General features: G+C 42.8%; 1 protein-coding gene and 1 pseudogene across 6 annotated transcripts in view; both read right to left on the bottom strand.

The window, feature by feature from the left end:
- LOC137371920 (zinc finger E-box-binding homeobox 2-like) overlaps positions 1-26,726 on the bottom strand; it is a 262,572-nt gene that overhangs the window by 105,132 nt on the left and 130,714 nt on the right. The window lies entirely within an intron of this gene.
- Positions 3,683-3,791, bottom strand: LOC137372442 (U2 spliceosomal RNA; annotated as a pseudogene).

The following is a 26,726-nucleotide window of genomic DNA, read 5'->3' as shown; positions in this document are numbered from 1 at the left end:
TCGCAGATGCTCATCAGTCTGCGCACGGACAGCGGATCCGAGCAGAAGACGGCGACGTCATCCATGTACAGGGAGGTTTTGACCTGAGTGCCTCCGCTGCCTGGGATTGTCACCCCTCTTATGCTCGCATCCTTCCTAATAGACTCAGCAAAGGGTTCAATACAGCAAACAAACAAGACCGGGGACAGAGGACAGCCCTGTCTGACTCCAGATTTGATCGGGAAACTTTCAGATTCCCACCCGTTGATTGACACTGCGCTACTGATGTTTGTGTAGAGCAGTTGGATCCAATTGCAGATTCCCTCCCCAAACCCCATTTTGGAAAGCACGTCCATCATGTAGGTGTGCGATATCCTGTCAAAAGCCTTCTCCTGGTCCAGGCTGATGAGGCAGGTGTCCACCCTCCTGTCCCATACGTAGGTGATCGTATCCCTGAGTAGCGCGAGGCTATCAGAGATCTTCCTGCCGGGTACAGTACAGGTCTGATCGGGGTGAATCACCAGCTCCAGAGCAGACTTGACTCGACTGGCTATGACTTTGGACAGAATCTTGTAATCAACATTAAGCAGTGAGATGGGCCGCCAATTTCTGATTTCTACCCTCTCCCCCTTTTGCTTGTAAATGAGGGTGATGATGCCTTTTCTCATGGATTCTGACATGCTACCGGCCAGGAGCATACTCTCGTATACTTCCAGCAGGTCCGGGCCGACCCAGTCCCACAGGGCCGAGTACAACTCGACCGGTAAGCCGTCGCTCCCGGGAGTTTTACTCGCCTCGAAAGACTCGACGGCCTTTGTCAGCTCGTCCAGAGTTAGCGGCTTGTCCAGTCCCTCCCTCCTGCTGTCATCTAAGACCTCTGTGATAGATGACAGGAAGGACTGGGAGGCTCTGCTGTCTGTGGGCTTCGCGTCATACAGCCCAGCATAAAAGGATTTGCTGATCCTTAGTATGTCGGACTGCGAAGACGTTACCGAGCCATCTTCTTCCTTCAGGCTGCTGATAACAGAGCTCTCTCTGTGTACCTTTTGGAAGAAGTAACGCGAGCACGTCTCATCCTGCTCGATGGAGCGGACTCTGGACCGGAAGATGATCTTGGAGGCCTCCTTGGCAAAGAGCGAGGCCTGCTGGCTCTTCACCTCTTGGAGGTCCTCCTTGACCTCGACCCCCATTGACTGCAACCGGAGTAGATTTTGCATAATTTTCTGGAGTCGGGACAGTTCCCTCTGTCTCTCTCTCGCCTTCTGAACACCTTTGTGGATGAAGAACCTCTTGATGTTCTCCTTAATCGCTTCCCACCAGTGAACTGGAGACTCAAAGAGGGGTTTCACGGTCCTCCAACCATTGTAATCCCTTTTGAGTTCCTCAACGTTCTCTGGGGTCAGCAGTGTCGCATTGAGCTTCCACGTCCCTCTGCCAACCCGCTGGTCGTCCTGTAAGTGACAGTCGGCCAGTAAGAGGCAGTGGTCGGAGAAGAACACCGGCTTGACGTCGGTGGATCCGACCGTGACAGCACGGGACACAAACAGGAAGTCAATCCTGGAACGGGCAGACCCGTCCGATCTTGACCATGTGTATCTGCGCTGCGCTCCGTCTGCAGGTTTGCTGAAGACGTCGTGCAGTTTGGCATCCTTAACTGTTTCTACTAGGAATCTGGACGTAGCGTCCAGTTTGCTGTCGTCACTGCCGGATCGTCCAGCCGCATCGATGATGCAGTTGAAGTCACCGCCTAGGATGACCGGCCTGGACGTCGCCAGCAGCAGTGGGAGCTGCTGGAAGACGGTCAGCCGCTCGCTGCGTTGTACCGGGGCGTACACGTTGATCAACCGGAGCGGAGCGTTGTTGTACATCACGTCTGCTACGAGGAGGCGGCCGCCCACCACCTCCTTAACTTCGGAGATGGTGAAGTTACCTCCCCGCAGCAGAATACCCAGGCCGGAGGAGCGGCAGTCATTACCCCCCGACCAGATCGATGGTCCGTGGGACCACCATCGCGACCACTGCCTGTAGGTGCTGAGGTGTGGTATTCCACACTCCTGCAGAAACAGTAGGTCAGCTTTGACCTTGGCAAGGTAATCCAAGGTTGAAACACATCGCGTAGTAGATTTAATGCTACGCACATTAATGGAAGCAATTCTTACACCCATTTTTTACTAAAAATTAGTTGTTGCTTCCCATACCATTTGTCCTCGCTAGTCCTAGTCCTTCCCCTTCGGGATGTTCCTGCATACCCATCGTATGCGCAAGCAGTTTCACGTTGGTTGGGCTCAGAAACCCCTCCTGATTTTTCATGCAGGGTTTGTGCCGCTCGGGTGACATCGGGGGGGTCTTGTAGGCAGAGAGGATTGGGTTGTCCTCAGCTGCTTCCATCTGTTCCTCCTCGAAAACATCACAGCTCCCGGTCTCCCGGAGCTCAGGTGCGCCAGACGTGTCTTTGCTCCCGGTGTCCCGGAGCTGAGATGCGTTGGCCACGTCGTTACGTGTGGGGAATTGGGGTTGGGGCACGCCGGGCCCATCACAGCTTCCAGTGCCCGGGGGCTGGGATGCTTGATCATCCATCTCGGAGTTCTGCCGCCTCTTTTGAAGCGGCTGTCGTTCCAGCATTTCCCCGTCCAGTGAAGAGGAGTTGTTGCAGTCTGATTCAGAAGAGAGCCTCCTCTTGCCACTGGTTTGGGTGGTGGCTTTGGGATGTTTTTTCTTTGTGGTTTTCCTCTGGACCACTTGCCACTGACCTGTTTGTCCATCTGCTGCCTCCTCCTCCATTGATTCTGTCTGTGGAGGAGGGGTTTCCGGGCGCTGGGTAGGTGCTGGGTCGTTGGTTTCAGCCGCCTCCCCTTCCTTCTCAGGTTGAAGTTCCTCACTGCGGAGAAGGTTGCTGGTCTCCTTTCGAACCTTCGTCGAACCTTCACCCGGCCTTTCCTTGGACCTTGCCGCCTGAGCATAGCTGAGGCAACGTTTGGGGCAGGTCTTGTAGAGATGGCCTGCCGCACCGCACAAGTTGCAACACTTAGTCTGCTTACAGTCCTTGGTCTGATGGCCTTCCTCCTTGCAGTTCTTGCAAACAACCGTGCTGCAGTTGGCTGCCATGTGACCAGATTTGCCACAGGTGCGGCAAACTCTGGGCTGCCCAGCGTAGACCAAGAAGCCTCGACTTCCCCCGATAGCGAAGCTGGAGGGAGGGTGGATGATGGCTCCACTGGGATCTACCTTCAAGGTCACCTTGACCTGCCGCTTGCTGGTCCAGATCCCAAAGGGGTCCTTGACATCAGTGCTGCTGCCGGCCACCTCGACGTACCTGGCGAGAAAGGTGAGTACATCCATCACCGGAACATGGGGGTTGTAGAGGTGAATCGTCACCACCCGGTACCGTTGAGACGGAAGCGTGAAGAGCGGCTCCGCTGTGAGGATCGACAGCGGCGCCCGGTCCCCTTTCTCCTTGAACGCCTTCAGGAACTTGATGCATCCCGCCACGTTCCGGAACGTCACGTCGAAGTATCCATTGCTGGGGAAATCCTGCAGGCAGAAGACGTCCGTCGCTTGAAATCCGCAGCAATCGAAGAGAATTTTCTTGATGAAGAAGCTGCGATCGACCGGTGCATCTCCTTCCTTGTCCTTCACGACCACCCGAACGGTGTTGCGCACTCCCTGGCCCGAAGCTCGAAAATTGGTTATAGCCATGTTACTCAAAGCTTCCCCAGGATCAAAAGGCAATGATCATGGTCTCTTCTCAATCAAATAAGCACTGATAAGAACAGATACTACACTTGATCTTAGCCAAAAGGCCGAGAAGCCTGTAGACCTTTTCAACTTGAAACAACTATAGAAAGCACCAAACACTTGTAGAATTGCAGCAATGGTCAGAAGAAATCAATCAGCAAGTAACTTGTAAGTAGTTGATGATCCATTTAAAGAGCGCTGATAGGGGGAGTGGGAGTGGTGGAGGGCCCTTCTTGCTGCTTAATGTGTGTTCAGCTCTGCAGTTTAACAGAGTGCATTGGCCAGGGTGTTGAACTCCAAAATTGCACCCCAGTATTTAAATCTGTGTCGCACATAAATTTCCATCATGATCTGCCTGCTCTGCATACTTCCGGCAGACATTTCATGCACACTAACACCGGCGCCAATATGTTGTCTGAAGCAATTCACCTTGCAAGTGTGCAGCGCACTGTGGACTGCATTTTGGAGCCCTAAAGGTGCTTGAAGCACCCAAAATGATGTGTGTTAATGAATCCAATTTTACACCCAAAGAGTTTAATGTGCAAATAAGCAACTTCAATCTTTTCCCATTTATCTAAACCTCAATATTCCTGATATTTCCAGTGCAGACAGCTGTATCAAACAACTCTCAGGTGGAGGCTATAAATATTGTGCATTAGCAAGTCTTAGTTATTTAGAGCTCCTATGATGAAAGAGCCAGATATAATGTTCCAGTTACCATCTTACCATGAGACAATTGTACAGCAGCTAGACTGAATGTTATGACCAGGTGAGAAAGGTGTCTAGAGGTCCATCTCAGCCTTCACCTGGTCTTATCGTAACAGGGTTTAATTTTAAACACACCATGTTTTTAGCTCCCCCTTGGTGAATCATTGTTTACCACTTTCCAATTATAAGGCAAAGAAACCTTGCCTGTTTCAAACAGGCACAAACATGTTTTCTTCGGTTTAAAGAAGAAAAGTTGAAATTTATTAAACTTGAACTTAAACTCTAATTCGGTTAACGCCTATGGATACACGATGCACCCACGCTAGCATGCATATGCAATAAACACATGCAAATAGAGACAGAAAAGAGCAGAAGAAAAATAAAGTGGAAACATTTGAGGCAATATCTGAAGAGTTTTTGTTATGGTTCTTAGAGCTCACTGTTGAGTCTTTGATTGTGGGCAGATCGTGCTTTTTGTTGAGGCCCAGTATTCTTCTTAAACCTTGTTCACTATAGGAGAATTTTCTCTCTTTGGGTTCATGTGTCTTCAGTGGATTCAGAGGCTTGTGAGAAAGAGATGGGAGCAGACAGAAGAGATCTTCTCAGTCCAGGAGCAAACAGTCTTTCCCAGTGCAAATTCTCTGTGGCCAGTTCAAAAAACCCTGCAGCAGCCAGTTAGTCATGTGACCAGCTGGTCTAACCAGTCTGGGATTGTATCACCTTAGCAGTCAACCTGGAATGCTCCTCTTACACACAATACCTGGTGATAAAGTTCCATTGTGGGTTAAATGTGTCAGGGAATGGTCCTTTGTCCTTCCAAGCACTGTCTGTTAATATGCAAATGTATGTTTCCAGCCAAGGCTGATCTGTTTAACGTCATTTTCTCACTCCAGCAACAGTTTAAAATCAATGTTCATGACAAAATTAATGTGCCTCATTCTTGGCAGGTGGGGGCCTAGCATGACACCGAGATACAATAATGTATTTCAGCCCCTCTCCGTAACTATTAGACCACAGACCAACTCTACAACAATTGGAGTGATATGAAATAATTTTGAGCAACTCTGGGTTTAAATACAGTTCAAAACTGCAAACAGTTATTGTTAAATAATGCTCTATATATGGATATGAATTCCTTTGGACTTTTCCCTCCAACCTCCAACTATCATGGTGATGTTGGTGAAGGTTACAATGCTCTGGAGGCTGCCTGATGCTTCAGGATATTTGCAAGGCTGTAAAATTGCTCGAGATCGTCATTGTTCGGTTTCTTCATTGCTACTGCTAATGAATAAACACTATCTGGTTCTTCCGCTTCTTCGAATTGTACTTTCTAATTTATTTGACAGAAAATGTGCACATACAGTGGCATCCTGTAATCAGCACTTTCAGTCTTCCAGTCAGAGAAGAGAAAAAAAAGTGAGAATAAGCCTCAATTGACCATTATCAGGGTTCAATACCAGTAAGATGTTTATCACTGAATGGAGTCATACTGCAGCCAATACAAATTCAGAGCCACAGGTGATTTGACACCCAGCTTCTACCGCCACTTTTGTGCCAATGTGTACCCAAAACCACCTCACGTCAATGCAAAAGTAACAGCGTAACTACATTTGCGGAGGACTGCTTCTATCATTTTATGGAGATCTTTTTTGCTTCGAGAGAGCTGTGAACACTTGGATCTGACTGGGTGGTAAGAAAATAATAATTAAACTGTATACAGCTATTAACAGTTTGCGTAAAATAAATTTTAAAAGTGACAGTAGGAGGGAAAGGATAATAAAACCATGACATCAGTTTGAAAAAATAAATGGAAGAATCTATAGAAGAAAATTAGAACTGTAGAAAGTGTACAGCACAGTACACTGTGTGTATAATTAGAAGGACAGGTATTAAAATGTTATTTCTATGTTGTGACTGAAACATGATTCTACCTCTTAGCATACAACAGAGTTTTTAACACGTAAATAAATAATTTTAATCTGTTCCATTTAACTCAATTCTTGTCAAGTTGCTTATTTATTTTTTCAAACCTTTTATTATATTGAGGTATGTAGAAGGTAATTACTGAAAAATCTATGGTTTGGAAACAGCAACAGGAAACTACGAACAGTACCCAAAGTGAGGGATCCATCTTATAAGATGATAAAGGGCACTACTGGCATCAGTAAGGGAAAAGGTGAACAAATGTCCCAAGTTGAAAAAAAGAATGGTTCATCTGCTAAACTCTACAGGCAAGCCACACAACTTTATTAAAATATTAAATATTAATTATACTGCTGTGTAGTAACAATGATTGACTGCAAATGTTGACTATTCTTCTTAAGCTTTTGTAGCTACAGAGCAACCATGTGCAGGAAGACACTCAGCCTCCATCGCATCACTCATGGATGCACAGCCAGCCTCTCACCACCTGAGACAGATCACGACGCATGTTACACTCACTCATGCACACCAAGCAATACACAAGTTCAGTGTAAAGCGACTTTAAAAGCTCATCGGGCACGTACTTTGCTTGTATGAAATACCTTATTCATGACAGAGCAGCAAATGCCTAGGTAATTACTGGAATCAAGGTGGCCTCAGAAGTGTTTAAATCTACAAGGACACTGAGGGCATGAATAATGCAAAATAATTTGCATCTAAATTTTTTAAGTGTTCTTTATTCAAAAACTAAGATGCAGTTACGATTAAAGTTTGATGAGTTGGCGGCGGAACGCTTCCTAGCTGCTGCAGAAGAGGCGCTTATTTTGCCAAAGTTATTTAAGATGAAGGGGGCAGGAAGAGAGAGATAGTGAGGGAAAAAGATATAAAATTGGGACTGGTTGGGATACAGAACTGGAACAATGACACTGGTAACAGCATCTAGTTCACAAATGGTGCCAGACTGCCACTTGTGAACTGCAGTCTGACAGGGGCGATTTGATATCATAGCTCTGTTTCAGTCTAATTTATTGCATATATAGGACACAACTCCCTGTGTACCCATTTCACAGTTTTTCAAATGAAATTACTTTCATACAGTATTTCCCAACATACCCCTTATATGAAAGTCAGAGAAAACATTATTAAAATTTATGCAAGGAGGTATTATTATGTTTGATCAACCCACAGATGGCAATGTATTCAAATCCTTAATACAGTCAGCAGTAGGTTTAAATGCATACCTTTATTTTATCCTTTTGCTTTGATGAGAGATTCCAACCCACAACCATCCCCCCTTCCCCACCCGATACCAGGAAAAAACTTTTGAGGCGTGAATTTATCATCTAGCAGCTATTAGATACATTTTCAAAACTGCTGGCAATCAAACACACATACAGAACCACACACAACATCCGCACACGCACCTTCAGAAACACGCACACAAACACGAACACAGAAATACAAACACACATACACAGATTCACATAAATGCACAAACACACATAGAAAGACACACATGAACACACATACAAAATCTAGGGTTGAATTTGCTGATGAGTTGTGACTGACTAACCTTCAACTGAAGCACCTGCTAGCTGCCCAGACTCTGGGAGAGAGAAAAATGGCATGTAAATCAACATTGGGAATGAGCTGGCTGACACTGTGTATAAAATCAGAGCTTTTTATGTAGAATCTTCATTTCATCCAGACTCCCTGCGCTTGTTCATCAATATATTACCATTGCCAAAGAGGACAACTTTACCAAACAATACCATGTTTGGCTGTTCTCAACTCTCTGAAGAATTGGAAAAATGACCCTGGCGCATTCTTCATTTAACAATATGACATTGTGTTAAAAGAATATTTTTTGAAGTCTGAGGTGCATCAAAAAAATTCTGCCCTAATGTTGCCGTCTGAAGCTTTTGAAAGGCAGCTTGCAAAGCTATTTTGTTTTTGCAGAAAGCGTAAATACTTTTATTTAAGTGGGTGGGAGTCTCCAAGTGAGAACAAGGAGCTAGAGAAATATTATAAACGATAATGATTCATTCTGTTATTTGCAGCAACCAAAGAGTAAAAAAATAAAGAGAAAATTAAAATCCACTGCATTTTTTGCTTTGGATGTGATACATATGCTCTGAGAAATGCAAACCACTGGCCACATTGGATTTTCTGTGATACTTTTTTCCCTTTTCACTCCAGGATTTAAACAAAGGGAAACAAATTTTACTCCTCAAACAAAGAATTCCCCTGAACGGACCCCCTGCCCAGCAGGTCACCTATTTTTGCGACAGTTTTCCTTTTCCCACGCTAACCCCAGGGCTCATTTGCATAAGGACTCTGTTGTGACAATTAGTTTCAGGTGAGCTGATTTCTATGAATCTGGGCTCAAGACATTGCAGCTACTCCAGGCCTCCCTGATGCCTTTCCTAATTGCGACTGACTGGCACCAGACACAATCACCCTCTTGAATCAGCAAATTGTCGTCCCAAGTAACATGTTGCGACCTCGTATTGCGCAAATCATATCACTGCGCCCAGTGAGGTAAACAAGGAATAATGTGAATTCAAAGCCCAGCACAATAGCCAGCTGATCCTCCCCTTTCACCTCCTGACTGCTGCAAGTTTTTTTTTCTTTTTTTTTGGAAAAAAAAGCTGATGTGTTTGGTGCCTGGGCATCTTTCTGTCACATTTCTGGAGCACTGTCAAGTTCCTGTGTGCAGCAATGTATAATTATCATGTATCCGTGAGGGAGTGTGTAATTTCCACCATTGATGAAAGGGATCCAAGACCATTGAAGCTGCCCCCGTCTCAGTCCTACAATGAAGTTCTCCCCCACCTTCTTTTTTTTAATGTGGTTTAGTTCTCCGCCCCCCACCACAATTGCACAGCCCCACACCTTTTAGCAAAGCAGCTCAAACAGATGCCGGAGGTAGCAGCATCGGAACATAAGCGACAAGTCTTATTTTAAAGTGAAGCCATTCATTTTAACAATATTTTTTTCAAAAAAATGATCAGTCTACAATTTTTAACCACACTCTGCAGTCCTCTCTGACCCCCTTCCTTAAAAAAGAGAGGGATAGAAAATGATGTAATGTCTGCTTGACTATGTAAAGCTGATCTGGTCTGCCCTACAAGCCCTCTAAATCCCAGCCGAATCCACCTTTAATGAATTGGGCCAGATCGAGTCACCATCATGCATGCTGTTCATGGTTCTTGGGAGCACAGGTACCTACATCATTGCAAAGTGGGAACTCCCAACAATTGTGTTTTTTCGAGAGAAAAAAACAGAGACTGCCAGGGACACATCAACTATCGCGCGTTTCCCCTAAGTTGCTGCACAAGCCTGAAAAACTGAAGAAGAAAGCTCTGGCCTCTTGATAATCCTTAACAGAACTCTGCCATAGCTCCCAAGGTGTTCCGAACCTCAGAACTGCCAGAAAGCATAGAAAGATTTGACCTGAATCACTGGTGTAAAATGAAAACCACACTTGTAGACTTGAGAAAAGCATAAAAGAAAACACTGTTATTGTTGATCATGAAACAATACTTCCTTTATGGTGGCATGGTAACTGCTCTCTCTCTCTCTCGAAGGAAACAGCCTACTTCTGAGGAAGCTCAATCACCCTTGACATTTAACACTTTCCCCACGATTAAAGGGGGAAAGACTTTGGAGCACCTCAAAGCAGCTCCTATCTGGAATTCAGAGGAACTGGATGCAGCCTCTACCCCAATTTGGAAGACTGTGAGCTGTTGTTAACTGCATCTCATTTGGGTTATGGGCCTCTTCGTGCAATGAGCTTCAAACTCCCATTGCCCCCTCCCTTTTCATCAGGTACTCCGAGGGAGGCACACACGCAAATGATTTTGTAACCCAAAGAAATTCATTTTTCTGGCATGTAAAAGGAAATTATATTTTAGCTTTTGAGTCAGCCTCTTGAATTATAGTCCATACAGATTCATTGAAAACATTACAAAAGGTCTGCAAGCAATAAACATTTTACAAAATCTGCTAAGATTTCAGTCCATTGCACCTGCAGATATTGGCTGGAATTTTACATTTGGTGGGATGCCCCGCCCACCAGCTTAAGGGTCAGGGGGCAAGCCCCCTCCGCTGGGCCTGGGGAGTTACACCAGGATTTTAATTGGCCTGGGGCGGGGCTTCCGCCCCTCTGAGGCAGGAAGTCCAGCCTAATGGAGCTGCTGGCCAATCAGTGGGCCGGTAGCTGTCAGTCCCAGCAGCACCACTGGGAGAGGTGTCCACTGCTAGGACCAAACCCAGCCACAGCTGGATCATGGATGCTGGCCCGGAAAAAAGGTAAAACTCTGGGGCCTCACCAGGGACAATCAGCCGGGCCCCGGCAAGGCAAGGGGGGCTGGTTGTGGGGGGCGGGGTGAGTGTTGTGCAGTGGGGGCAGTTGGGCAAGGTGGGGCCCCTCTGTAGCGCACAGGGTGGCCGATTAAGAGGGACCCCTCCAGCCCGCAAGGAGGCCGCCAGGTTTTATTTGGCGGCCTCCTGGAGGGCCTGAGCCGCCTGCCCACCACTGTAAAATACCAGCGGCAGTGGGGAGAGGCCCTTAAGTGGCAGTTGATTGGCCACTTAAGGGCCTTGATTGGCCTGGGGCTGGCGGGCCGTTTCCCGCCGCTACCACCCCTCGTAAAATTGCAGCGGGAGCGGGAAGGTGTCGGGAATAGCCCCTGCCCCCACCTCCCACTCTATTCTATGACTCCACCCCCCATCACCAGCTGACTCCTGTGGGGAGCCGTAAAATTCCAGCCATTATGTTTAACTCCTTGCAGTCTTTCAAAGCATTAAGAATTATATTTTGTTGAAATTGCTGTCAAAACCCCTGACCTGATCTCTGTTAGGATTGGCTTTCTTTCAAGTGTGATGCTTTCCAAAGTTTAATAATAAATCATTCATGTTAGCATCAATTTATGATCACTACTGGAATGCTGACTGTTGCAGAAACTGCTGGATAATAGTACATGGCGTGAGGGGTTGGGGGATGGGGTGGTGCCCCTCAGTGGGGATAGTAGTTCATGATGTAGAAGAGGAACCTAAGGAGCTGTAAAAATAACCCGAGAAGGATGTGAGGTCAACATGTAGAAAGAGAGTAAAATAGTTTTTAATCACTTGTTATACTTTCCACCTCCCAAAAAGCAATTTCCATTGTAAAGATGGTGAGAATGAAGTGTGAAAGCTGACAGTGGCTGGAGTGGTGGTGTGGTGGAGTACCCATGGTGGAGTAGAGTCTGTTCAGATTGGAGCAAACTATACCTATGTTGGTGCCAGCAGTGCCTATAATGGTGCAGGCAGTGTACAGTTTCAAATATGTACTACATGTCTGCAAGAATGATTACCTTGAATCCAAACTATATGAACGTGGCCACGGAGGTGACAATGTTTTCCAAACTGAGAAAACTCAATCTATTCATGAACTTTCTGACATGCTCCCCCAACTCTAGGAAAAGGCTCTCAGATCTGGCCTGCAGGCATATGAGCAGTAGTTTTAATTTCAAGGGCTGGATTTTCAAATTGGGGTCGGGAACTCAACTCCTGGATGAATTCCAGGACTGGAGCCAGTGCCTCAGCTGTGTCCACTGCCTTGCTGAAGGGAGGAGGTAGCTCCTTATAGGGCCAGCAGCATCAATCAGGATGAAAGTGGTCATGCAGGAAAAATGAAGATCCAGCGCAAGCACTGGCGCAAGAAGGTCCATTAAAAACAGTTTTAAGACAAAGACAAATAAACTTTATTGGCCCTGCGGTGAATCCAACAGCTGTGCACTAACATGCACCAGACTGTTCGGGTTCAGCGAGATAAAGTTTAAAAATTCCACTCTGCACTGGACAGGCTCTTTAACAAGCTCCTTAAGGAGCTTAAGGGGTCATTAATTGAGCTGGTTTCCTGTTCCCTCCCCTCACCAGCCCTTTGAAAATTACAAGCTGTCCCATAGGTGTCGGACCCCGAGATGACCTCCGGGACCGCGATTTTGAAGTCACACCTGCAACAAGTCCTGACCCTGCAGACCTTTGAAAATCCAGCCCCAAATACCTGCAAAAATGGTTTGTCACATCCATGTTACTCTTACACCATTATCATTCAGAAAAAGGCCCATCCTATACAAGGCTACTTTTTTTTAAAAAAGGGGGCGGAAGTGCCACATTAAAAGGACCTTTCAGGCAGGCACAGTTCCAAGAACAGACAGAAACCCCACCCCACCCTGTTCTGCTCAGCCAACTCCAACTACAAAGGAGAAATGTTGGACATTGTGGCAACATTGGACTGCTACGGACTGACATCTACTTTGTTGTGTCTTCTTTCATTAGAAGGTCCAAGAGCAAACAAAATATAAGTTTGAAGCAGCAGACATAATCAGAGGTGCAATGGAAGGCAACACTGTGTCTTTCACTGTGTATAAACATTATAAACTGTCTTGCTATATGATTTAAAATACTGACATTGCCCCTTTAAATTATACAGTTAAATGGCAAGGACAGCTATTTTAAATTGTCTGCATCTTTAACTGATGATACTCGCTTTGATGTGTCATTATTTTCACGGTTCTTTCATGCTGTACTCTTAGCATATCACTGAGTGATAGTAAGAATGCCACAATTGGCCTCGCCACAGGTGACTAGAGAGGGGAAAACAGGCCAAATGTCCCAGTTGTGATATCTTGGCTTACCACTCCCCTCCTCTACTGAAGGTGTCCACCGATTGTGAGGTTATAGCTTCGTATACACCCATCACCATCATGTACCTCACCAAAACTGTGAGTTTTGACTATGAGTGCCAGCAATCTTTTTGTTCCAGAGATGGGAGGGAAGGGGGAAGGAAAATCATAGTTGAATCCCAATCTTATCCTCACCCTATGTCCTCTATCAGAATGTTGCAGGCACCTTGTTTAATAACACTAAACTGAACTGGACAGCCAATTTAAACAGAGCCGTATCATCAATTTGATATATTCTAAATACGGAAATGATCATTTTCTTCCATACCTGCACGAATAGTAGTGAAAAGAAGCACAATATCAATCTGTGAGTACCATTTGACAGTGCCCAGAGACTTAAGAAAATTTCTGACAACTTTAGAAAAATTTATTTATTTTGTACTTGCTCACCAATTTTATTCCGACCCCTCCTCTTGCTTTGAAACCATCTCATGGATGTTTGCATCATATACCTAAGATATATGGCTATTATTCATGTGTGAGCTTTTGCACGAATACCAATTTTGACCACAAGTGTAGGGAGGGGTGAGTGAGGCACCACAGTTGAGCCAGCTATTATCCTCCCTCCTTGTCCACACGGCACAGTTCTAGCAGGAATTGCTGGATAACGATCAGGAATTGGGTCTCTGGACAATTTCCCCAGTGATACGGCAAGATGTAGCACCCCCTATTGTTATCCAGCTAACTTAGCATAGACCAGGGATCAAACTTGGGCCTGTCTGCTCTGTATATTTCATCTACTCACTGGGCTGTCAATGATGTCCCAAAATTGTTTTTGCAAATTTCACACATGGTATGCCTTTCATACCTGATATTAAACTGAGGGCCCATCAACCCTCTCAGGTGGGTGCCAAAGATCTTGTGGTACTATTCGAAGAAGAGCAGGGAAGTTCTCCAATTGCCATGGCCAATAGTTATCCCTCAACCAACATCGTTACTAAACCAGATTACCTGGCCATTTATCCCACAGCTGTTTGTGGGATCTTGCTGTGCACAAATTGGCTGCTGTATCTCTCTACATTACAACAATGACTATATTTGCAAATATAAATAATTTTTTGACTGTGAAGCACATTGGATTTCCTGTGGTCATGAAAGGTGCTATATAAATGCAGCATCTTTCCTTGTTCTTTTGTAAGCACATAATAAAAACATGAATCAGTATCACCCAGAAGTGTGCTACTACAGGCTGCGATCTGGACTTGAAGTCCAAATGACTTTTCTTAACTGCTCGTGCTTCACTCTCATGATTAGTGGCATCACTCTGTGCCTTTCAATTCAGTAACCCAGGTATCCAATATTCTGTCTTAAGTGGCAGAGGAGGCTGCTTGTAAAGATGCAATTAAAAAACTCACAAGATGGGGAGTTGGGCAGAAGAGTGAGAACCATAGAAAAATTACGGCACAGAAGATGGCCATTCAGCCCATTGTGTCCGTGCTGGATGAAAAAAAACTAGTCGTCCAATCTAATCCTACCTTCCAGTACCTGGTCCATAGCCTTGCCAGTTACAGCACTTCAGGTGCATGTCCAGGTACCTTTTAAAAGAATTGAGGTACCATTCAATTCCTCATGGTTCTCCACCACCATTCCTGGCAGTGAATTCCAGACACCCACCACCCTCTGGGTGAAAATGTTTTTCCTCATCTCCCCTCTAATCCTTCTACCAATCATCTTAAATCTGTGCCCCCTGGTAATTGACCTCTCTGCTAGGGGAAACAGGTCCCTCCTGTCTACTCTATCTAGGCCACTCATAATTTTGTACACCTACTAAGTCACCCCTCAGCCTCCTCTGTTCCAAGGAAAACAACCCTAGCCTATCCAATCTTTCCTCATAGCTGCAACACTCAAGCCCTGGCAACATTCTTGTACATCTCCTCTGTACTCTCTCCAGAGCAATTATGTCCTTTCTGTAATGTGGTGACCAGAACTGTACCCACACTCCAACTGTGCCCTAACCAGCGTTTTATACAGTTCCAGCATTACATCCCTGCTTTTGAACTCTATACCTCGGCCAATAAAGGAAAGCATTCCATATGCCTTCTTCACCACTCTATTTAGGGGATGCAGTGGCGTAGTGGTATTGTCACTGGACTAGTAACCCAGAGACCCAGAGTATTGCTCCGGCAACATGGGTTCAAATCCCACCACAGCAGAAGGTGGAATTTGAATTCAATTAATAAATCTGGAATTAAAAAGCTTGTCTAATGATGGCCATGAAACCATTGTTGATTGTTGTAAAAACCCATCTGGTTCACTAATGTCCTTTAGGGAAGGAAATCTGCTGTCCTTACCTGGTCTGGCCTACATGTGACTCCAGACCCACAGCAATGTGGTTGACTCTTACATGCCCTCTGAAATGGCCTGGCAAGCCACTCAGTTGTATCTAACCGCTACAAAGTCAATAAAAAGGAACCACCCGGCATCGACCTAGGCCTTCACTGTTGCTGGGTCAAAATCCTGGAACTCCCTTCCTAACAGCACTGTGGGTGTACCTACCCCACATGGACTGCAGCGGTTCAAGAAGGCAGCTCACCACCACCTTCTCAAGGGCAATTAGGGATGGGCAATAAATGCTGGCCTGGCCAGCAACACCCAAATCCCATGAATGAATTTTTTTTTAAAAATCCACCTGTCCTGTCACCTTCAGGGGCCTGTGGACATGCACGCCAAGGTCTTTCACTTCTTCTACCCCTCTCAATATCCTCCTGTTTATTGTGTATTCCCTCACTTTATTTCCCCTCCTCAAATGCAATACCATACACTTCTCTGGATTGAATTCCATTTGCCACATTTCCAGCCACTCAACCAAACCATTGATATCTTTCTGGAGTCTATGGCTATCCTCTACACGACCAATGTTTGTGTCATCAGCAAATTTCCCAATCATGCCTCCCACATTTAAGTCCAAATCATTAATATATACCACAAACTGCAAGGGACCCAACACTGATTCCTGTGGAACGCCACTGGAAACAGCTTTCCATTCACAAAAACATCTGTTGACTACTGCCCTTTGTTTTCTGTCCCTGAGCCAATTCTGGATCCAACCTGCCACATTTCCCTGCATACCATGGGCTTTCATTTTACTGACCAGTCTGCCATGTGGGATCTTGTCAAATGCCTTAATAGAATTCATGTAGACTATAGAAACATAGAAAAATAGGAGCAGGAGTAGGCAATTCGGCCCTTCGAGCCTGCACCGCCATTCAATACGATCATGGCTGATCATCCAAACTCCTGCTTTCTCCCTGTATCCCTTGATCCCATTAGCCCTAAGAACTATATCTAACTCTTGAACATATTTAATGATTTGGCCTCAACTGTTTTCCGTGGTAGAGAATTCTACAGGTTCACCACTCTCTGGGTGAAGAAATCTCTCCTCATCTCAGTCCTAAATGACTTACCCCGTATCCTTAGACTGTGACTCCTGGTCCTGGACTCCCCTGCCATCAGTAACATCCTCCCTGCATCTAGTCTGTCCAGTCCTGTTAGAATTTTGTAGGTTTCTATGAGATCCCCTCTCATTCTTCCAAACTCTAGCGAATACAAGCCTAAACAACCCAATCTCTCTTCATACGTCAGTCCTGCCATCCCAGGAATCAGTCTGGTGAACCTTCGCTGCACTCCCTCCAAAACAAGAACATCCTTCCTCAGATAAGGAGACCAAAACGGCAACAATACTCCAGATGTGGTCTCACCAAGGCCTTGTATAATTGCAGCAAGACATCCTTGCTCCTGTACTCAAATTTAGGGGAGGCGGTGGCATAGTGGTATTGTCACTGGACTAGTAACCCAGAGACCCAGGGTATTGCTCTGGGGACATGGGTTCAAATCCCACCACAGCAGAAGGTGGAATTTGAATTCAATTAATAAATCTGGAATTAAAAAGCTAGTCTAATGATAGCCATGAAAACATTGTTGATTGTTGTAAAAAACCCATCTGGTTCACTAATGTCCTTTAGGGAAGGAAATCTGCTATCCTTACCTGGTCTGGCCTACATGTGACTCCAGACCCATAGCAATGTGGTTGACTCTTACATGCCCTCTGAAATGGCCTAGCAAGCCACTCAGTTGTATCTAACCCCTAGCACTGTGGGTGTACCTACCCCACATGGACTGCAGCAGTTCAAGAAGGCAGCTCACCGCCACCTTCTCAAGGGCAATTAGGGATGGGCAATAAATGCTGGCCTGGCCAGTGACGTCCACATCCCATGAATGAAGAAAAAAATATTTTTTTAAAAATCCTCTTGCTATGAAGGCCAACATACCAATTGCCTTCTTAACTGCCTGCTGCACCTGCATGCTTACTTTCAGCGACTGGTGCACAAGAACACCCAGGTCTCGCTGCACCTCCCCTTTCCCAATCTATTGCCATTCAGATAATAATCTGACTAATAATAATAATAACTACACATCCACTGCACTACCCTTGTTACTTCTTCCCAAAACTCAGTTAAGTTAGTAAGTCATGACCTTCCCTTAACAAATCCACGCTAACTATCCCTGATTAATCTGTGCCTTTCTAAGTGGCAGTTTATCCTGTCCCTCAGAATAGATTCTAACAATTTACCGACCACCGAGGTCAGACTGACCAGCATATAATTATTTGGCCTATCCCTCGCACCCTTTTTAAACTATGGTACAATGTCCGCAGATCTCCAATCGTCTGGTACCTCTCCTCTATCTAGTGAGGATTTGAAGATGATCCTCAGTGCATCCGCTATTTCCTCCCTGGCTTCCTTTAACAGCTTGGGATGCAATCCATCCGGCCCTGGCGATTTATCCACTTTCAAGGATGTCAGACCATCTAGTACTTCTTCTCTCATACACTCCTTCTCTTAACTACAATGTCGACATCAACCCTCTCCTTTGTGAAGACAGGGACAAAAAACTAATTGAGAACCCTGCCCACATCTTCTGCAAAACATGCATAAGTTCCCTTGTACATCTCTGATACGCCCTACCCTTTTCTTAGTTATCCTCTTGCTCTTAATATACTGATAAAACATCTTTCGGTTTTTCTTGATTTTACCTGCCAATAATTTTTCATGTCCTCTCTTTGCTTTTCTAATTTCCTTTTTTACTTCATCCCTGCACTTTCTATACTCCTCTAGGCTTTCTAAAGTATTAAGATTTTTGTGATGTGGAGGGAGAGGGGGCAACAATGCTGTATTGTGACACACAAATGTAGTGTGACAGGACACAGGCTTGACATCTGTTGTGACTTCCAACGGGTTTACATATTTATCCCACTTCTGACTCCCTAAAGAATGAATTTACATGGCAAAGGTTGTAGAAAAAGGACAAAAAGATTTATGACACAACATATTTGCATATGGTGGCATGAAAATCCTCCAATATGTGACATTAATAAAGGTCATGCTACTCACTACTACTGCGAGAACATTTATATGTTACATAAAATTAAGGGTGTTGCTTTACCAAGAGGTTATGGAGCTCACAAGTCCTGTGAATTTGTACCTGATCTATGGTTCTTAACCCTCCTGTGTAAAAATTATTTTTTTAAAATTATATTGTGTGTACAAAGTTGACTCGAACAACTGGTTTGATGTTTTGTTTCAAACACTGAAATGCAGTTGTTTTCTTGCCAAATTGTGTTACCAATTATTGTGAAAGAGCTGTACAGACTTTGAAATAAACTGACATTTGTAGGATAGTTTGTGCTATGTGTGTCTCTCCCCCTCCCCCAGTTACATGGTGCAACAGAGATAAGTCATAGCAAAAGCAACACAAATTTCCTTGTAAATAGGATCTGAGACAGACCATGCGTTTTGACATTTGGTGCCATTACTGGACTACAATTTAATTTTTTTAAAAGCTGTAATGAAACAACATCCTCATTTATAATATAATATGTGTAAGGTACAAGGCAGTTACATAATCAGCGGTTTGAGATCATCTCCAATGTTTGTAGTTTACAACATCTGGTCGGCTCAGATCCTTAAAGTGTTTTAAACACAGCTATTCGTTTTTGTTAATTCAAGAAAAACTGCAGTGATTTATTCATCTAAAAAATATATACTACTTCAGTAGCTATGAAAACAATAATCTCAATGAATTCTTCCTTACATTATGTAGCTATTAATGCAATATAAGGAAACACACATTTACCAGTGTGTTGTAATAGGAATAAAAGCTAGGAAGTGACTGGGTGCTGTTTCTTCTCGCTGATAGGGGAAGCACAGGTGTGGCTTTTACCCCTCTTTACTTATTCAGCAGGGTTGGAGCCTCTGCCCTGCTTGCTTGTGCCTAGAGGAAGGCAGGAGTACTTGCTGATAGCTCAGGGAAACCATTTTCCTCACAGCTAATTCAACTCATTGAATGCTTTAACGTAAGCAAGTTGAGGTTATCAATGTCATGACTATTACAAGAGTATTTCTTTAGGATGAGATAGTTCACCACATTTTATCATTAAGCAGTCCCGTTGCAGACTTCCTCAGAGACTTCAAACCAGGTGTAACAGCAACACACCTCTCAGCTGGATAGCTCGGGCTTCATAGATTAAAACAGCACTGCTCAAATCATAGGGACATTACATTTAAGATGCAGTGTTAATCCCATGTTCGCAACTTGCATGAGCATGTCAACGAGGTTTCACCTCACTAAAATTCCAATTTCTATTCAATCTTGCAAAATTAACACGAAACGGCGCATCAGCAGAATCCTCCCCCACTTTACTTCATTTATAAATTGCAAGAATGATGCCATTATATATTATTAATTTCTGCTGTTCGCCACTGCAGTGATAGCACCGAGCCGCGGATGTTCGAGCTTTGTAATTAGGTTCTAGTAGGGCAGCCATCCGTCCCTTTTCAAAAATTTACAGGATTCTTAATCACACTGCTCATTTGACTGTGCAGTAGCAAGTACAGTGAAACACAAACAGGCCACGTTCGTTTACACAGGAACACCTGCTTAGCCTGATAGCAGATGTCACCGTGAAGAAAAAAAAGGAAAAGAGAGATCAGCCACGTGACAGCCAAATAATATGCTTTAAAAAAAAATTTCCTTTACTTTTGCTCCCAATACGTATATTAACTCTGCCCAACCCTTCCTTAATCTTTTTTTTAAAAGTTTGGTTATGCAACGCCCCTACCCACGTATTAAAATATTACATATACCTGCCAATTTGCTTGCTTGTAATATAAATAGAGATTTATTTTATGTTTCATTTGTTCACTTCTTTAGAAGAACCTGTAGCTCTGGAGGAAAATGTAAAAGTGTTTGACTTTCCCAACAACATTGTTGGGGGGAGTGGGGATTACACTTCTTTTAGTTACTGAGTTTAGTGGCATTAAATGTGTTTGTGAAGATTTCCTTTATTTGACGCTTCTAGAAAATCATCAAATGCAATGGTTTAGAACGTGTGTTTACGATTTTAATACAAATACTGAACAGGGGAAATATTAACAAATGCATTTATGATGCCACCCTACATAATGGTATTCCTACCTCCAGATCTGAACATCAAATACTATTTGAAAAGAGGCAAAGATACAATTTTCTCTTGAATCTTCCAAGTAATGAGTGAGCCGGAATAGCCAAAAAAGCTATTTAAATTAACTTTCCACATTAAGGAAAGCTTTCTTTGATGCTATCTGTTCAATAGGATGTCAATTTGTAGATGAAATGTGTTCCCACTGTCATCTTTAAATAGAGGTAAGACTAAGAGATAAGATTGATCCAGAAGTTAGAATTTATTGATAAAATTAATTAATCGCAAGGACAGGAAAGGTACACTAAAGGAACATTAAAGGACCATGTTATGCCACTGTGGAAAACTTTTAAAAGCAAATTGCCAGAAAAAATTTGTAATTTTTCAGGCAGAAGCTCCAGTGCAGAAATGGTAAATATTGGGCCAATTAGGAGGTGTACAAAATGGTAATGGTGGAAATACCAGTGATTCTGAACAGATTCAAAGAGTTAGGTTGCATCTTAAGATGTTTCAAAAGGCACGATACTCTGAAAAGTATGGCAATTCACATGCCTCTAACCATTTTTGATCTCTACAAATTGGCCTGCATGTACACATAGAAAAGTCGAGCTTGCAAGACAGAGAATCTGCACAGCATGGGTCCTTCAGAAAGTCACGATATATCAGTTGCCAGAAGACTATACTGCTGAATGCAATGAGAATTATTTTCTCAGAATATTAGAGTTTATTTGAACAAGTAAAAGGCTTCACCATTTTTGAAGTTTATTAAGTGAACTTGTCAGGAAAGCAGAAAATGAAGTAGATATTGCACATCACAGCACAGCAGTAGATCATAATATTGTGACGCACTGGAAAGCAGTTTCTTCACTACACGGTTAATGTATATCTTTGGCCCCTGAAGTAAGGTGTTCTGCAGCTCCAGTCCTAGTATTCTGCGCAGTACTCAGACATGTTTAAGTATTGCAGTGACAAAGTATTTTAAGTGCAAAAAGCAGAGTAGGAGGGGCTTCAATTCGCCGTTCTCTTTTTTTAAGTAGTTTTGTGCATTTAATGTTATTTTTTTTATTGTTTAGAGTGAAATAGGACATAATGTTGAATTTCTTCTCTTCTCTTTCCCCATTCTATATATTGCAGCTTTAAGTCTTTCCCCATCATTATGGACAAGCTTTCAGGGCTCTTAGGAATACAGGGCAAGGGACCGTTTACTTTTACTGATGTGCGGTAGCCATATGAGGAAGCACAAAGGAGCTCCAGGGACTTTTAAACTTTTACAGCTTTGTATTTGATTGCAATACTAACTCTATTGCACATTCTGTACCTGTTGCCTTCAAATGGTGTGTTTGGTACTTTTGGTACTCATAGTCCAGCTAGCTTTCAACCCCAATCTGGAACTTTCATGGCTGAACTAATACTTGTTGCATTTGAAAATATATTATTCGTCCTATTTAGTCAGTATTTGAGATGGCCAAGATTTCTATTCACTGTCTGCATTCCCCTCACCCACAATGAAATAACTAGTTGTTAGAAAAAGCCATTGATATCAGTGTTTATTAATGCTGCCTGAATGTAGGATCTATTATTTACCAGTCAGTCAGTGCAGGTAGGGTAGAAAGATACGTAACTATTAACTCCCCCACCCACCCCCCCCCCCCCCCCCACCCCCACCCCCACTTTTGGCAAACTTTCCAAATACACCGTGATTCTATCCCTATCAATAATACGGGCTTATGCCTGTTAAGGCAGAGGGAAGGACTGCAAGCGCACACATTCTCTTTATAAAACAGCTGGCACTGTGATCTGTGAGAATTGACATATTGATTGCTTCAAACGGTACGAATGTCCATTTCATAAACTCCATTTTCAAAGCATAGACACATTTAAAGCTCTGTCTTTTTTCCCACATGGATCAATTATATGCCCACGTAATCCTGTTACCTGTGAAATCCATGCATGCTTTCCCCATTTGCTGCATATCCTAGGCGTGCAAGTTACATTATGTGGATATAAGCAAACAGTGTGTTGTGGTAAAATTAGGGATTGTTTTCCAACTGACAGCTCTGGAGCTGAGAGCGATGGTACCCTTTCCCCTCCCCCTGAGGGAAAATCAGAAGACAGATTACCAAGTTATTCAATCCAGAACCAAAAAATAATGGACTATGAAAACAGTCCATTAAACATTCTGGAGATAAATAATCTTCTACTTTTCTCTAATCTGCAGATATGACTGACTACTCATTTAGGTTCTAGTCAGGAACTGGACTTCGCAAAAGCACCCAATTGATGTGTTCTACCCTGTTACTTGGGAGTTGTGTTTTTTTTTCTAATATTTGACTTATCTGTTTACAGTAATAACATGGGACAAATAAATGCTTACATAAACTATATTGAAAATATCTATCTAAGCCAGTAACCTGTTGTATGAGTGTTAGGTAATGCTCAGCTGTGAATACCCTGTCGCCACTGACTATCTAGACTCTCACAGAGGAAGAGTCACCTGGGTCAGGTACTGGGCAGTTGTGAGCATCGTGAATCTATACCTGAGAACCTTCAAGAGAGGAGGGGAGAAATTTGGGAGGAAAGATAGCAGCTGAGCTGAATTATTTGATTGTTTTTTTTTAAACTGCCTTTTTCGCATTGTTCTTCATTTTCAACAATACCGCTAAAACCTGGCAAAAACTTTCCCAAGTGGAAGTGAGGAAAAAGCTTCTGTGAATAAGGATTGAACTGACGTCACTCTTGTGAACTACATAGCCTTCTGTGGGCTTGCAGAATGCAAACAATCAAATTCCAGGGAACAGGGGTGGAAAACAAATGGAGACCATCACAGAACCATAACCTTGTATGAACGAAGTCATTTACATCAACCTCCAAGGAACAGACCCCCTTACGTCAGGTCAGAGGCACTGCTGGGATCCTTGCAACCAGATTGATGGCTTAAGTGTGCACAGGAGAAACCCCAGAAGATTACATAACTGTGGCATCAGTAGGAAAAAGGGACAATTAGATTGTTTACTAACAGAATATTGATTGTTTAGAACAATGAGTGATGGAACAACTCTACCCCCACAACACTTGGAACGCAACACACTCACACAACATAGACACAGAAACAATACACATTGTACAGACAACACAGCGTACAATGCACACACACACACACAATACAATGCAAACATATGTAAACGCACAATGCAAACACACATATACAAAGCTTGGCTTCTCAATGTCTCCTGCATCTATTTTCTACACTTCAATGGTCTTGAGGCAGCTCACTCACATTAAACTTGTTGAATACAATTTGTTCCTGAAAGGTTCACAAAATCCCAGAATACCTTATGAAATATTGCCTGACCTGCTCACTGGAGTGGCTCGATGAAGCACAAAGGAAGCGTCAAAAAGTGGCTACATGCTTAGCACGATCTACAAGCACTCGGTGCACCGTACTATTGTTCCAGTTAAGAAGTAAAGATAAATAGCAGCGTGTTAACCAGATTTGACATGCTGTATAGAACAGGCATCTTCAGTCCCAAGACACAGCCAAACTCAAAATACAAACATTTCCACCATCCAGTCGGACTGAATAAAGCCCTGACAATTTGTCACTTGGTTGTAAGAGTTCCTACCTTTGTGTCTGGTCATAGAATACCAAATGAGGGTGCATTTTTTTTAGAATAAGACTGCAGGTTTGACAGTAATATATAGTTTAATTAAGGCTATAAACATCAAACTTCATCTTGTTCTCCCCTGCAGAAGCCTGGCTTTGTCTTTTCACTTTATTGAAGGAATCATTTTCACATTATGATTTTAGGAATGAGGCATGTGGCAAGGCAGAAGTACACAGCTGAACTAACCCCATGGAGGCCAGATTGTTCTCTTGTGCTACACAAGGCTTGGTTTTGCGCCTAATATTATGAAAAGAATAATTCAAACAGTATCTGTGACACACACACAGCACAGTAGTCTAGAAGGTAGATTATACAAACTAAGTAGGATTTGTGCAGAAGTCCTACGATTTATCGCAAAATTGTTTTAGTGCTATTTGCAATTATCTTCTAATCTAGACAATTAATTTCTAGTACCCAATTATTATTGCACCAATGCTGGGAAATACGCAGATTTGCACTTGCTAATTTTACCATTTTTTTCTTTTTCTTGAAAAAATGGACATTGTGACCTTTCCAGCATTTACACGAGCTATCTAAAGCATCCATTCTTTGACTGAATCTAAATTTCAATGTCTCCTTCATTCACTTTGAACCGAAAATGGTAAAAGATTTCATAAAGCATTGAAGAAAAACTCTCAGAGGTAATGCAACAGGAGTTTGAAACAATAAAGACCCCATAGGATGATACAGTGCAAAGTATTTCCATGGAATTGGCATTGGTGTACTTTGGTAAAGCCATGTTTACAGCAAATTTACATAAAATACTAGAAAGTAAAGTACATAAAGAAAATATAAAACCCATCAAACTAATTGTCTGATTTAACGAGCAAAAATATTACAAAAATTAACCCATTTAAATTGAAGACAGTAACTATGTAAATGAGTTTGTTCAAATAAATCATGCATTATACAAAAGTGTTCATCTAAGTAGGTACTCTACGAATAGGTCTATTCAAATAGACCATATACTGTATAAAAGTGTCCATTTAAATTGAATACAGGTACTGTATGGACAAGTCTATTCAAATAGAGCACATATTGTGGAAACAAACATATTAAAATACAGCACATGCTGTGTAAAATGTGTCTTACTAAATAGAGCACATATTGTAGAAACATGCTGACTTAAATAGAGCATGCACTGTTTAAATGTATTCCTTTAAATAGACAATACAAAGTAAATGCATCCATTTAAATAGAGTGCATATACTATATAATCATCTGCACGTCAAGCACACACAGTATAAATGTATTCATTTAAACAACAAATAGCAGAGTTCATATTAGAATAACATGTTTATTTTAAGCATATATTGTATGAATGCATCCAATAAAATACAATGTATATCGTATAATTGTGTTGATTAAAATAGAGTACAGCTATTACGTGAACTAACTAATGTAAGTCCAGCACACCTTGTTTAAATGTTTAAACAGAGTTCCTATGGCATGAAGACATCAATTTAAATCAAGCAGTTATTACATAAACATTCATTTCAATAGATGCATGCAGCACAAAAAGATCCTTTTAAATAGTTACTATATAATCATGTACACTTGAATAGACCACCTGTAAGACCACTTGGGGGAAGTACCAAAGGGTTACCAGAACCTAATGGAAATGTCTCCAAGCATGAGTCTTTATATTCAGGAGAGAAATAACACAGTGAGAAAATTGGAGGAAGAGAAAAAGAAGTAAACACTGTATAAATATGTTTATTTAATTACAGAAACCAATTTATAAATGTTCCTATTTAACTACAGTGCAAGTACTGTGTAAACAGATTCATTGTGTACTCTATAATTGTAATATTTAAACATACTTGATAAATATATCCATTTATGTAAAAGGTACTGCTTAAATGTGCTATTTGAAGCACAGCACAGATACTGTACCAATATCACCATTCAAACCAAGCATATACTGTACAAATATTCTTTATTAAGCATGGTATACAATATTAACCAAGTCCATGGATTGGAAATTAAACAGCCCAGTCCAGGCTGACATATCTAAATGTACTCAAAAGTGTCAAAGGCGTCCCTCATAGTTCCTGCACTGAATAGACTTTTCTCCTCGCCCTCACTTCAACCCGAAAATATGACATTTTTCATTGCCACCTTCTGCAGTGGCCAATCTACTTTACATTTCCTGGTATTTCAATAAAACCACTGAACTCTCGAGTCCTCCTTTTCACTGTCAGACTTACAAAAACAGAAGAGCAAAAGAGACACACACATTCTCACAAATTGATCTCAGCTTATTTCTAATATGAGTTATAATTGGAATGACAATTTAGGAAATGAACTGGATCTGTTTCTGTGAACGAGCAGACAACATTTCAACATTGTATGGGTGCAAAGTGCCAGTCAGGCTCATAATGAGTTAACGTATTCCATGTTAAAAGGCCACACCATAAGAAAACTTCCTGGGGAGAAAAAAAAGCCTTATCTATTTCTACACCTTTAACCAGAAACTATTCAGTCAGTTCCCCTCTTCTATACCATCCTGTAGAAACCTATTCA

Source organism: Heterodontus francisci, chromosome 7 (assembly GCF_036365525.1).
Source record: "Heterodontus francisci isolate sHetFra1 chromosome 7, sHetFra1.hap1, whole genome shotgun sequence".
Lineage (NCBI taxonomy): Eukaryota > Metazoa > Chordata > Chondrichthyes > Heterodontiformes > Heterodontidae > Heterodontus > Heterodontus francisci.
The sequence above is the reverse complement of the archived record's forward strand: the minus strand, read 5'-3'. Positions and strand labels throughout refer to the sequence as shown.